This window comes from Mastomys coucha, unplaced genomic scaffold, assembly GCF_008632895.1.
Source record: "Mastomys coucha isolate ucsf_1 unplaced genomic scaffold, UCSF_Mcou_1 pScaffold15, whole genome shotgun sequence".
Classification (NCBI taxonomy): Eukaryota; Metazoa; Chordata; class Mammalia; order Rodentia; family Muridae; genus Mastomys; species Mastomys coucha.
In genome coordinates this window covers 129,460,700-129,472,703 of record NW_022196897.1, presented here as the reverse complement: position 1 = coordinate 129,472,703, position 12,004 = coordinate 129,460,700, and positions in this window count along the sequence as shown.

The window sequence follows — 12,004 nt, the reverse complement described above, 5'->3', positions numbered from 1 at the left end:
TCAAAGCCATTGGTTTTGTTGTTGTTGTTGTTGTTGTTGTTTTGGTTTGGTTTGGTTTGGTTTGGTTTTTCAAGACAGGGGTTCTCTGTGTAGCCCTAGCTGTCCTGGAACTCACTCGGTAGACCATGCTGGCCTCGAACTCAGAAATCCGCCTACCTCTGCCTCTCAAGTGCTGAGATTAAAGGTGTGTGCCACCACTGCCCAGTGGGTTTTTGTTTGTTTGTTTGTTTGTTTTGTTTTTATTTTTTTAACATTTATTTTGTTTTTATTATTTTAAATGTGTGCATGCTCACAAGCGCTATGCACATGTGAGTGCCTGTGTAAGTTGGAGGCTTCAGGTTCACTTGGAGCTGGAGTTATGGGTAGTTTCGAGCTGTCTGGTGTGGATGCTGAGAACTGAACCTGGGTCCTCTTCAAGAGCAGTATGTGCTCTTAAACCACTGAGCCATCTCTGCAGCCTTGTTACAGTGTTGCATCTGTCTGCTTAGAGCATTGACCTAACATCTGTCTACCTTTTCCACTCAAGTCCTTATTGCACTAATCATATATGTGAACTATCTCATGTTAATCATGTGCGTGCATGTGTGCACATGTGTTTGAGAAAGGGTCTCTCTGTGTGGCCTAGGCTGGCCTCCAGTTCTCTATTCTCTGTTTTCCTAGTGCTGAGATCACAGATGTACATCACCATGTCCAGTTCCACAATGTATTTTTTAAGCCCTGGTCTATTCATTGTAACCTTCCTGTCGTATCAGATTCTGATCTGGCTTTGGTCTCTTCATGATTTTCACCTTTCAGTCTTGTAGGGTTTTTGGAAGTCAGGCATGATACAGCAGGTAAAGGAACTGCAGTGGAAAACCATTAACAGCACAGTGCTTCAGTGGGGCAGGGGGTGGGGAGGGGAAGATTCTGAATTCCCACGATTGGCCTCTGGTACTTACTGTGAGCCTGTGCCCCAGGCTGTGAATCCACAAGCCAGTTTCGGCTTTCTCCTCTAATTTAGAGGAACAGGATGGCTGCTGGAGGCTGTGAGAGGTTTTCCCTCACTTTGGGTCAGTTCAACCTGGGTTCTGATTGGACTCTGGTAGACTAGGTTGGGGTAAATCAAACTGGTAGACTTGGAGGCAGACTTGGTTCAAAAGGACAGAATGCTCTGGCGTATTTCATAGTGACAAAGCTTCCCATTCTACACGCCCACCCACGCACAAGCACCAGAACACTTGTCTCCAGTCATTACTGTGAGGACACAACAGCCTCAGAGCTACCAAAGCGTGGGTGTGCCCCTCTTAGACCTGGTTGCTGGAGCCTTCCCTCTGACCGGTCCACACTGTGCCCCAGCACATTGACAGTCACTTTCAGGTGTCCTACCCTTATGCTGCTTGCTGCTGGTGGCTCTCACAGCACTGGGTTATACTGAGAGTCCTCTATGTGTCACTCTGTCTGTTGTTCTATTATTTTGTTTTGTATTTTTCTAGTGGTGTTGGGAGTAAAGCCAGGGCTTTGCTCATGTTAGGCAGGCACTGCCCCCCGCCCCCCACCCCCCAGCCACATTCCCAGCTTTGTCTGTCCTGTGTGTAGGGCGGTTTGCTTTGTGACCTCAATTCTGTGACAGATTTGGGAAGGATTGTTCCTGTTCACTTTGTCTGGTCTTACTTAGTAAGCTGGAGTGAAGATGTTCACACTGGTTGGGGGCTGGGCTGGAAACCTATGGTTCCTTGCTCTGTTTTAAGTTGTTGCTTATGTTTTGGCACAAGGGTACTGCTTGCTAAGCACTCTCTTTCTCACACACATGCATACATACACACACACACACACACACACACACACTCTTGCATGCACATACACACATACACACATACTTTCACACGCACACCTACACATACACTCTCTTACATGCAATACATACTCTCTCTCTTATGTACACGTACACACACACTCTCACATGCACACACACTCTCACATGCACATACACATTCTCATGTACACCCACACAAACTCTCTCACATACACACACTCTCACATGCAAACACTCTCTACATGCACACACCTCTCACATGCACACACACTCTCTCACATGCACACATGCTCTCTTATGCACACATTCTCACATGCACATACACTCTCTCACATGCACATACACTCTCACATGTACACTTACATTCTCACATGTGCACACATGCACACTCTCTCACATGCCCAACACTCTTATACACACACATTCTCATGTGCACATGTGCATGTGTGCATACACACAGACACAGACACACATTCAGACAGATACACACACACAGACACACCTGAACACACCAATATACAGACTTCCTACACTTATTTTTGGTCACAACCCAACCAGTTGGCGCTGTTTCCGCTCTTGCCAGGGTTCTGTTGAGTCCCTGGGGTCTTTCCTGTGTATAAAGCTGGTGGTCAGTTGGGGCTGACTGATCTTTTATGGTCTCAGCCAGGAAGACTTTGCTTTCCCCTGGGAGGTCTCTTCCCTCTAGAAACTTTGCTGTTCCCTGGAGGCCTGGGCAGGGCCCAGCAACACAGCAGAAAACCACAGGCTCTTTGGATCAGTCCTTGCATCAGAATGACAGTCGCTTATCCTGTTCTTGTCAGACAAGGCATGTTACAGAAATATTTTGGATTCTAGGGGTGACCAGAGTAGCTATTTTATACTGCTGGTATGCTTTATCTCCAGGGTACTGACTAGAGTTTTAGGATTGGTCAGGAGATAAAAGGTATGCAATGAAACAGTCCTGGTGAAGGTGTGGTCCTGCTGGTCACGGCCTCCTCCCACCCCTGATGGTAGCATCTCCTTCACAGATGATTGTCCTCCCTTGAGAAGCCTCACCTGTTCCTGGAACCCAGGCTGATTACAGGCCTGGGACAGACTCTTATCTGCAGCACTTCACCCCTTTAGCATTTTGGGTACACATTGAAGAATCAATATGTTTTAGCCAAAGTGATTTCTTTCTAATTTATTATTATTATTATTATTATTATTATTATTATTATTGTTAATGTATACATGCATGTATGCCTATGTGTGTGCATGTGCTTGAGGTTTCAGGCATCCCTTGGAGCTGGAATTATAAGCAGTTGCCAGCTGGCTGATATGGATGCTGGGAATTGAATCATTCTCTGCCATGCTGTCCTTGTCCTGATACTACCTCCAAGAGCCTTGGTTGAATCCTCTCGGGGCTCATGAGGTGCTTTTGTGGGTACTTGCTGCCAAACCTGACAACTTGAGTTTGACTTCAGGGACCCCACAGAATGGAAGGACAGATGAATGGATGAACACTCTCTCTCTCTCTCTCTCTCTCTCTCTCTCTCTCTTTCTCTCTCTCTAATAAATAAATGATAAAACTTTAAAGGCCAGATGTGTTGGCACATGCCTTTTGTCCTAGTACTTGGAAGGTAGAGGCAGGAGGATTGTTGTGGGTTTCAGGCCAGCCAGCGCCTCACTAGGTAGCCCTGACTGTTCTGCAGCTCACTACATAGACCAAGATGGCTTCGAACTCACAGAGATCTGCCTGCTTCTGCCTCCCAAGTGCTGGGATTAAAGATTTCTGCTCCTTCTTTCTTTAACTGCACTCCACTCCCTTAAGGTGATTTCACCAGTTTCTATGAACTTAGAGACTGGGTTTGTTCTAGTGATGATCAGCTGTGTACCTTCAGCTTTGAACTTTCCTGCAGCTGACTGCCTGACAGCTCTGTTGGTAACCTGACAAGTGCTGGGACCAGGAAGGGTACCACCATGTCTGGAACCAACTAAGCAGAGATTGACTGAACACCTTGATGTTCTAAACAGAAACAGTGGGACTACAAGGAGAAAAGGCACTGCAGCTTTGGGTGTGACATGGAAGTACACTTCAGTTCTGAGAGTGTGGCCGAGCACATGAGAGGACTTGCTGGGGCAGAGCACATGCCTAGCATGCATCTGGCCCTTGGTTCCATTCCCAGCACTGTTAAAAAAAAAAAAAAAAAAAAAAGGAGCTGGGTGTAGTGTCCCATGCCTTTAATCCCAGCAGCAGGCAGGAGGCAGAGGCAGGCGGCAGAGGCAGGCAGATTTCCGTGAGTCTGAGGTTAGCTTGGTCTGGACATGGCCTCAGCTTTCCAAGTGGTAGGATTGCAGATTACATCACGGTGTCCACATGGGCCTGAAGTTACTGTGACTATCTCCAATTTGCAGAAGAAACTGGGGCTCAATTATTCAGGTCACAGCAACTATCTGGTGGTTCCCAAATCTTTACTGTCCCACAGTTACTCACACTGACATTGGCGGAGAGACTTTCTGTCAGTTGCTCTTTTAAATCTCTTCTTCTGGTTATCTTTTGCTGAAGGATAGAGTTTCAGCTAATGCTACATAAAGATCTTAACCAACCAACCAACCAACCAACCAACCAACCAACCACCAACCAACCAACTAAACAACCAACCAACCACCAACCAACCAACCAACCACCAACCAACCAACTAAACAACCAACCAACCAACAACCAACCAACCAACCACCAACCAACCAACCACCAACCAACCAACCAATCAACCAACCAACCAACAACCAAGCGACCAAGCAAGCAAAAATCAGTAGGTAGTAAGGGCTGAGACAAAGCTGAATGAAACAAGAAGCATAAGAAGCAGGTTAGTGACTTGTGTGTGTGTGTGTGTGTGTGTGTGTGTGTGTGTGTGTGTATGTGTGTGCACCGTGTGTATGCATGTGTGTGCACACATGTGTGAGTATGTGTATGTATGTGTATATGTGCATGTGTGTGTATGTGCACGTGTGCACGTGTGTGCATGTGTGCGCACGTGTGCGTGTGTGCACATGTGTGTGTGTGTGTGTGTGTGTGCGCGCGGTGGGAGGGGGAGGCAGCTGCTCTCTTGCTTCCCTGAAGCAGGAGATTTTGGTTGAGATCAGGATAGAAGGTGGGTGGTGTTACCATGTGGAGACCGAGACCCCTGAAGTCCAAGGAGAGCCAAAGTCAAGCTTAGATGCACTGAGGGGAAAGAGCAGGGTGGCTCCCGAAGTGACGTGTCCCCCAAAGCACAGCTCCTTCTTTCTCTGGTGTGCATCTCTGAGTTGCAAGACACCCAAGGCCTGCTCACCAACTCTGAGAAGCTTCAGTGAGCCTCAGATTTCTCTACTGGAATGTTCTAGTCAGAGGAGTTTCGTCTCTGGGCTAGAAAGTATTTTAATTTATTTTTTTTAATTAATTTTTTTGTTCTGAGGATAAAACCTAGAGCCTTAAGCACACTAAGCAAGTGCTCTAACTTTAAACTAAATTCCCAGACACTTTAATAATTTTGTTGACAAGAGTTGGGGCTTTTAGAACAAATACAGGCATATGTCAAAGGCTCCCACCATAGGCAAAGTCCAAATGACAACCCCAGCTTCTGCTCTGTTGAAGGTTTCCAATGGCTAAAGTCTTGCTTGAGCTTGTCCCTCCTCCCCCGCCCACTACTCTCATTGCTTGTTCTGTTTCTGGAGGCTGGAGAGGAAGGCTGAGACAGGAGCCCAAGGCTGCCAGCTGGCACCCATGCATCTCCTAGCACTGTGGGCAGGGCCTTGTGATCCTGCTTCATAACCTTCCCAGGTGGAAATTGTTGCAACGAGGCTCTATAAAACCTACTGCACTTCCCTGGGGACTGAAACCCATTGAGCTTTCTAATGAGGTAAAAAGGACCTGCCCTTAAATAGGGGAACCACTCCTTAATTTGACTAGAAACGCAATGAGCAGTTAGGTTTTTTTTTTTTTTCAACAGTAATGAATTCATATCTTTCTAAAATTAAAACAAAACAAAAACAACCACGGGGCAGTATATTAAAAAATCTTTCCAAGCTAGGAGTGGTGTTAGCCATCTGTAATCTTTAACTACAGGAGCCTAAGACAGGAGAATGACAAGCTTGAGACTGGCCTATGCTACACATTCCTAGGCAAGCATTCCTAACCTCTTGTCTTCAGTGAAAAGATGTCTTATAGATGCAAAGCCTTCTTTGCAGCCGTCCCCCTACATTCTAGCCTTCGGTTACAACAAGCCAGCCCAGTGTGGCAGGTGTACTTGGGGCCATCTCTTTACTCTAGGGACCATCAGGCCCTCCCCAAGTGTCAGAGCAATGTGGCCTCCCAGAATGTGGGGCATAGAAGTTACCTGCCTAGCCCCAGCCTTCAGAAGACAACTCTGGGGGCTGAAGCGCTAAGACTTCTGCTGTCCAGGCTCACAGAGGACGTCGAAGCTACTGCCAAGAGCCTCAGAACACGGGAGCGGCTTTCAAGAAGAGCCTCCGAAATGTGAATGTGAGGCTGTTACAAAATGATGCTAAATTCCCAGATGGGTTTGCTCGCAGGACACAGCATGAAGCCTTGGACTGTTGAGACATCTTATCTCAATACTCAACTGTTCTTACTCTCAAAAAAGTATCCTTATTTTTAGTTTTTTTTTATTTTGTACATAAATAGAGCATGTCTTGATCACATTTACCCCCAGATGCCCTTCTCACTCCCCTTGAATACCCTACAGCCTTCATGTCCTCACCAGTCCCCCTCTTAATCCCATTAGTGTTGCCTGCTGGAATGCTGACTAATCATACTGGCTTGATCTCGTGCAGGTCTTCTGCCATGAGCGTAATGGCCATATACAAAGACTGTAGCCTCCTCCCATCCTCCAGCCCTTACACTGCCTCTGTCCCTCCTTCCTCCACCTCTGTCCTTCCTTCCTCCCATGATTCCTGGCCCTAGAAGGAGGGATTCGATATGGACATCCTATTTAGGGCTGAGCACTCACGGCCACTCAGGGTCACTTATTCTCAGCACTCTAACCAGTTATGGTCTCTGTATTAACTGCGTCCCACTGCAGAAAGATGCTTTTCTGGTCATTGGGTATACACATACATATTTAGAAGGCAGTTTGCCAACATGTCCTTTTGATATAACATGTGCTTATGGCCTCCTTAAGCGTGTGCTTTACCAGGATTACAGCACCAGGCTGAATTCCTTCCCGTGGAACATGTTTTCCTCCCACCCTGGTCGTATTTTTTTAAAGATTTATTTTTATGTGCATTAGGCATTGGCGTTTTACCTGCATGTATGTCTGTGTGAGGGTGCCAGATCTTCTGGATCTGGAGTTAGAGACAGTTGGGAGCTGCCACACGGGTGCTGGGACTTGAACCCAGGTCCTCTGGAAAAGCAACCATGCTCTTAGCTGCTGAGGCATCTCTCCAGCCCATAATTTACAAGTTTTAAGTGGCAGCTCAGTGACTTTACCTATTCCTACACCCACGTCCCCACCCAGATCCCCCCACACAGAACATTTCCTCTTCCTTTCTTTCTCTCTTTCTCTTTCTTTCTCTCTTTCTCTTTCTTTCTTTCTTTCTTTCTTTCTTTCTTTCTTTCTTTCTTTCTTTCTTTCTTTCTTTCTTTCTTTTGTTTTTGTTTTTTGAGACAGGGTTTCTCTGTATAGCCTTGGCTGTCCTGGAACTCCCTCTGTAGACCAGGCTGCCCTCGAACTCAGAAATCCACCTGCCTCTGTCTCCCAAGTTCTGGGATTAAAGGTGTGCACCACCACCTTCTGGCTAACATTTCCTCTTTCAACTCTCAGGCCCTTGCCTAATTAGACCCACCTACTACCAGCAGGTGGTCACCATCCCACAACTTCATTCTTTACTTTAATTAAGACAACTTTTTTTCTGAGACATGGTTTCATTATCTAACTCTGGCTGGCCTTGAACTCACAGAGATCTGCTTGCCTGTGCCCAGAGTGTTAGGATTAAAGCTGGGCACCTCCATGCCTGGCATGCCTGCTCTTGAACCTTACATAAAATTGACCCTAGAGAAATGCTCTTTTATACCCCTTCCTTCTTCCCTCTGTCCCTCCCTCCCTCCTCCCCACCCTCCCTCTTTCCTTTTAGCTTTGTTTGCAGTGCTGGGCACCAAACTCAGGGTCCCGGGCATTCTAGGTAAGTACTTTATCACTTGCCATGCTCCTTCACTCTGTGTCTAATTTTCTTTGCTTAACATTGTGTTTTCAAGAGTATCAGAGTAGTTCATTGCTTTTTGCTGCACTGCATGCCCCAATACCCTTATCCAGTCCTCTGAGAACTGCTGTCTGGTTTCTACTATTTTGGCTTTTATCCGTGTAGCTGGGCTGTGTGTCCTTGCACAGGTATTTTGGCACACGAGCACTCGTTTCTTCTGAGGTATATGCCCAGGAGTGGAATTGCCTGGGCAGGTGCTCAGCATCTGATTGATTTTAGCCGCATCTGCCTGTGGCTCTCCAGCATCCTTCCATCAACGTCTACGTTCACAGCAGCTTCTGAGTTAGCTCGCTCCTCACACCAACAGATCCTAAAGTTTTCAGAGGTTAATTTTAGGCATTCTAGTATGTGGTCAAAGTGCACGTAGTTTTCATTTACACCTGGCTGTAACCATGGACATTGAATATCTTTCATACACTTGTTGGCTGCTGGTGATGGGCTTTGTGCAAAGTGCCCATTTAATTCACCTTTTCCCTTTTCCCTATTGTGCATCTGAGACCTGTTAGTGGAGGTGAAAGCACTGGGAGATAGCATCATCTCACTTATGCCAGGAGTTGGGAAGGGGCTCAAATTGCTTTATGCATCATGTGTCGAGGGTGAAAGGGACTCTCCATGAATTACTCTTCTCTCAAGCTTACTGCCATCCTCCTCCCTGAATCTAGCACATGACCAAGCCCAAGGCAAGAACCCGGACAAAGCTAACCAACGAGGGGCGATGATCCTTGTTTTGGGGTGCTACTTACTGTGAACTTTGCAACAAATAACACATTTGGCACTCTTCTTCCACCCTTTAAAGCTAGACCTAAACCTGAGACCTTTCTAATTATGGACGGGTGGCCCATGAGCATCCTCAGGCCACCAGTCCTGACTCAGGCTTTCGGGTCCCATGGAATCCCCTCAGTAATGAAACCCTCAGCCCTCGGGGTTACATCACTATCTCTACTCCATTTTCTTCAAATTGGATATTTAGACCCAGAACCTGAGACTGAGTGGCTCCTGGACCTACTAGATTCTGATGAGTCCCCAGAGACAGTCTCCTTCCCCAGCCCAGGCCTCTTCAGAGCACTCACTGCCACATGGAATGGTTTTGATGACCTTTGCTGGCAACTTCTTTCTCTTTGTTATGGAAAATATAATGTGTCTGTACCCAGGTAGGGTAAGACCACGGTCCAACTCCGACTGAATTCGTCTTGCAAAGTCAAGGATTCATTCAGGTCAGGTATGGTGATACACAGCTGAGGCAGAGACAGGAGGATTGAGGATTTGAGGCCAGCATGGGCCACATAGTGAACCCCATGTCAAAAAACAAACAAATAAACCAAAGGAAACTCGTAACAAAAAAAGGACTTCAGGCTGGGCAGTTGTGGTGCACGCCTTTAATTCCAGCCCTTGTGAGGCAGAGACAAGCGAATTTCTGAGTTCGAGGCCAGCCTGGTTTACAGAGTGAGTTCCAGGATAGCCAGGGCTATACAGAGAAATCCTGTCTCGAAAAACCACAAAAAAAAAAAAAAAAAAAAAAAAAAAAAAAAAAAAAAAAAAAGAAAGAAAGAAAAGAAGAAAGGAAGGAAGGAAAAAAAGGACTTCATTCTCGAACTCATTTTCCTGTGGTTTGAATTCCAATGTCCTTTGCAGGCGTATGTTCTGAGTGCTTGGTTCGGTCTTGCCCTTTCCTGACTATCATGAAGTTAACTGCCCCCCCTCTGCCATGTTGTTCAGCTTCACCTTAGGCCCAAAGCCACAGAGCCAGTTGCCCATGGACAGAATCACGAAGCAAGCGAATCCTTTGCAGTTTTTGCACTTTATTTACTTTTATTATATATATGAATACCTGTATGTACACCACATACTTGCACTGCCCGTGAAGGCCAGAAGATGACACCAGAGGATATGGGACCGGAGTTACAGATGGCTGTAAACCACAATGCTGGGGACTGGGAATTGAACCCAGGTCCTCTAGGAAGAACAATCATTCCTCTTAACCACTGAGCCATTGCCCTATTCCGAGTCTTCCCTCCTTTAAGTTGTGTTGTCCGGTATTTTGTCCAGTGATTTGAAGCTCTAATACTGGAGCCAAGCCAAGATGACGTGCTCAGGATTTAGAGATACTCTTCTGGCCCCATGCTCCCTGGATACTGTGAGGCCCGATAAGTGGTTATGAACTGAGTGCCTTAATGAATAATTCAGATGGATCCATCTCCCAATCAAGCAAGCCATCTCTCACTTTCAAAACCTTGTGCCAAAGGAGAGAACAGGAACACATTCTAGTGCTTTGTCCACTATGCTTGATGACTCCATGAAGTTCAGGCATCAGTGTGGTTTTGTGTCATAAGTTGCCTGAAAGTAGATCCCATTTCTGCGCTGATGTCCTAGTAACCGACACATCCAGTTAAAAATCAAAGCGAGGACAAGAAGATGTTCAGCTTAAGGTTCTGGAATCTTCCTCCAAATGACCCAGTTGCTACACTAGTTATTTCTTCATGGATATAGTGAGTTATATAGCCTGATGGATCTCTCCTTGGGTGGCCCTCATTGGGCTAGCCCCGAGGGTTCAGACTGGTGGTGGATGCATTTTCTGGCCAAGTTTAACCTCTTGGGGCTCTGTACCTTCTCTTTTCCTGGCGTGGGAGATTTTCTTGCAGGTTCGGGCCATGTAAAACCTCACAGGCTGTTGATGGCCATTAAACTAGGATGGTTCCAAAGGTCAGCGTCTAGTGTGCTAGGTGGTAATTCCACATGCTACCTGCAGGTGTCTCCCTCTGACTCCAGAAATTTTAAATTTGTGCGTGACAAAGACAATTTTGTGAGTTACCCTGGGAACTGGGTGTGCTGACACACACTCCTGTCTTAGCACTCAGGGGCAGAGTCAGGAGGATCTCTTCGAGTTCGAGGCCAGCCTTGTCAACATAGTGAGTTTAAAGAAAAGCTGCTTTGGGTAGTAAAGGGTATGTAAAGATTTGGGGTAGTAAAGGCTAGGGAAAGATCTTCAGAACAGCACTGTCAAACACGACATTTTGCAATGGTGGAAATCTTCAGTTATCTACAAAAACAGTAGACGTTAACTGCACAAGGCTGCTGAGTCATTGAAACGTGTCGAATGCTCCTGGGGAACTCACTTTTCCTTTCTGGTGTGTTTATTCTCAGCCTTTCCCTGTGTGGAGTCAATGCTGCTGTATCAGGTAGCCTAGCTGTGTTCCCATTGTTGCTCCTATTGTTTCAGCAAAGGATAACCGGAAGACATTTAAAACAGCAACTGACAGGAATTCCCCTCACCAATATCAGTGGCTTGGCTAACTATGGGACAGTGAAGAGTTGGAGGCCACTGGATAGCTGCTGTGACCGTAGTAAGTGAGCCCCAGCTTCCTCTGCAAATCAGGGATAGTGTAGAGACTTCAGAAGAAACCCGTTGGAGTGTGGACATGGTGATGAACTCCATAATCCCACCATCTGGCAAACTGAGGCAGGAAATTAGCAAGTTTGAGGCCTGCCTGGGCTATGTAATAAGACACTACCGCAAGTCAAGAAACCCCAGCTTATTTTGAAGAGCTAAGCATCACTCCCATGGCCTTTTCAAGGCTCATCAAGCAAGCAGGTTACTCAGGGGCCAGTTAGGAGTCAAGCTTTGTGTTATCTCCAATACCATAAGGTTCAAAATCAAAGAGACTCACAGAAAACACTGGAACAGAACGCAAGCTGTCCTCATTGTTCACCCAGAGTTCCTAGACAGTAACTATTTTGCCACATTTGCTCCTTGTTTTATTTCTGCTCTTGTGTGTTTTTATTTTCAGATGTAAAGATTTTTTCTAAATCAAGTGACAGTAAATTACAGCTATGATGCCCTTGACCACTCCGGCCCAGAGCTTTGGCATGTAATTCATAGAGAAAGTGTCATTACAGACAAGTCACAGGAAACGGACATGATTTGACACAATTATCTAATTGTGATTAGATGTCACCAACCATCTTTTTTTTTTT